Raw genomic sequence first — 3,044 nt, 5'->3', positions numbered from 1 at the left:
TCTAGTCCGACATCCCCACAGTCAGCAGGGACATCCCCAACTAGCCCAGGCTGCCCAGGGCCTCATCGAGCCTCACCTTGAACATCTCCAATTTTAGTCTGTTTCCAAGAGGAAAGGAAATCACTGCAGGGACCAAATAGAAAGAGCTGAGAAATCCTCATGAAATTAAGGTCTGACACGAAAATCCTAAATTTGATGGACTGCCTTGTCAATTGTCCATAAGCAAACTTTAATTTCCTAAGCAGAAAGGTAAAGAGTTTATTCTTAAGGCTGCCTTAGCCTGCCATACCCAATGGTCCCTCTTTTTCTTTCTTTTCTTTTTTTTTTTTTTTTTACATTTTTTTCTTTTACTTTTCCTTTCTTATTTTCTGACCTCTAGTGACCAACCATGCACATTTCTAAATGAACTGTTTAATTGCACTTCAAAAATACTTTGATGTATCTATTAGGCCAGGTCATACCACTAATATAACTGATCTGCAAAGGTAGAGTCTATTGGTATATCACAAATTACACACACAAAATTGCAGTTAAAATGTTTCAGTGCTATTAATGGCTGAGCCTCTCAGGTGGTGTTAATAACAGGTGGGTTGTAACCCCTCAACTCTAGAAAAATCCCTATCATATATATTGGATGGGTTTGGCATATATTTCAGCTATGGTTTTCTAACCATACTACTGTACAGAAGACCGAAGAAAAGCATTGAGTTTTACAGATTATTTCCTCAAAAAATAAATTCATATATCAAAATAAAATAAAAAGTAGATTTATTTTACATCATGTGAATCTTAAAAGTTAGTGTGAAGACTATTAATAGACAAATCTTAAGATATGCTCTTTGACTTGCTGAATTCAAGGATAACTGAATCTTGCTTTTACAGTACAACATTTTTAAAAATTATTTTTCATTCACAGAGATTTGACATAATTTTACATTCAAGCTAACAGAAAACCATACTGGAAGATGAAGTCAGGCTATAGGTACTTTAGAATAACAGTATCTTTTTGGTATAATGATGTGGAAAGAATGGGGGAGTTTGTTTACTCTAGATCCTGCTCTTCATAATCCCACTCTCAGTATTTACACAGGTACTTGTACTTCCACAGACAAACAGTCCCTTCTTCGGTTTTAGAATAGAAACAGCCAAGTTAATGCAATTGCTATTTCTGCTGTAGGCCTGAAGAAGAGTTTATGAACCCAAAACCTTGTATATTTTTTTCCAGCTGTGTCAATGAGGCTAATAGAAGACAAAATGGCAGCACTGCAAGTTTTTATTTTTAGTCTGTGGACCCTGCACGTAGAAAGGGCAGTTTTCGCTGTGCATACTTTGGAGAAGTTTGGAAGATCTGAGCTGGCTGTAGGCCTATGACCCATATCTGATAACAGTTCCATACTGCAATATTATGGCCACATGAGAAGCAGTGGATGAATTACATATGTGTGACAAAGCTGATAGAGGGAGTCTGGTCATAGCATGACTTCCCTGTCTGCTGAGATCACCTTGTGACTTAAGTGTTGATGGGAAGAAAAGCCAGTGGGATGAGAGAAAATACCCATGACCTATCATGTGTTTGTCAAAGCACATGGTTTCTGTCCCTGGGCTAGCTGCATGCTTCTGTTCTGTTTCTGCTGTGGCTATGTGTAAAATTAGTAAACAGTGCCAGGACACAGGCATTGAACCTTGACTTATAATCGTAGTATGGTTATGCCTTGAGATAGCTGGTAATTAAAAAAAAAAAATCCTGGGCACCCTTTAAACATTAGCATGTAGGAGGGACAGGCAATGTGAATGTAAGTACTTTGTTTCAGAGACAGGGACGTTTAACAGAATGGAAGTGACTAAACTGTGGAAATCAACAGCTGTGTCACTTTCCTGGTTCTTAGGCCATTTAATGTACAATAATCTTCAAGTTCAACTCAGCTGTTCAACTGAACCTTTCCTGACATCGGAACAGGAAGATACTGACTCTACTGAACTAACTTTTCACAAGTCTTTTATTATGTCACAAGTGGAAAAATGAATTTCAAAATTACCAAGTGAATCCTCTAGTTAGTCCTTTCTGAGCACAAGGTTCACCATCAAGCTTGTTAGGCTTATAAGAGCAGAAGATGCTCTTTTCCTCCAAAACTTTAAACTGGTGAAGTCCACCAATAGTACTTTCTAGCATGTTTTCTGAGATTAAGAAAGAAAAAATATTTATATTGTATCATTTCCATATCATAACTGTTGTGCACTTAACTCCATTTTAAGCAGGATGTTTTGCTATGTAAATAACTACATAGGGATTTTACATGATTAGCACCAAGATGCAGTGTTACAGGGTTACAGGGACACTTAAATGTAAGCAGCAAAGGGACCAATTCTGGGACCGATTCTGGGACCAATTTGAATTTTTGTGCTGCAAATCTTCCCTCAAAAAGGAGACAGCAACAGGCTAAAGATCGAGTATGTGAGCACTGCCTTTTACCTCACTTCCTCTCCATCTTTGAAATGTGTGCTGGAAAACTATTTCCCATTAATAGGCATCCATGTTCAGACCTTGACCGCAGCAGTATAGGCTGCCGGCGGGGTGGAAAGGAGAGACAGCACTTGCAAACAAGCGTGCCCTGAAGTTTAAATGGCCGGAAGACCGGGGGCTCAGCGGCTCCAGCACACCTTCCGCAGCTCTCGGCCGCAGCCATGAGCGCCCGCCCCGGCAGCAACTCCCAGAGCTCCCACCACAGCCACCGGCCAACGCCGTGAGACCCGCAACCCCCCACACATCAGCCCGGTTTAGACCCTCCCAGAAATCCCGACGAACCCCAAGGCGGTAGCAGCAGACAAACCCGCCCCAAACAGGGGGCGCCTGCGTAGTGAGACAGCGAGCAGTGCTGCTGTGGCGGTCGCTCCGCCTGGATCCCTTCGCCGCCATGCGCCGGGCCCAGCGCCGCGTCCAGCGCTCCGCCCAGCGGTGTGTGCGGATGGCTGACGTCGCGCAGAGCCGCGGCCTGTGAGCGGGGTGGCGGGGGCTGCTCGGCCGCCTCCGGCGAGCCCGGCTCGGG

Source organism: Indicator indicator, chromosome 7 (genome assembly GCF_027791375.1).
Source record: "Indicator indicator isolate 239-I01 chromosome 7, UM_Iind_1.1, whole genome shotgun sequence".
In the NCBI taxonomy this organism is placed as follows: Eukaryota; Metazoa; Chordata; class Aves; order Piciformes; family Indicatoridae; genus Indicator; species Indicator indicator.
Note: the sequence above shows the minus strand (reverse complement) of the source record.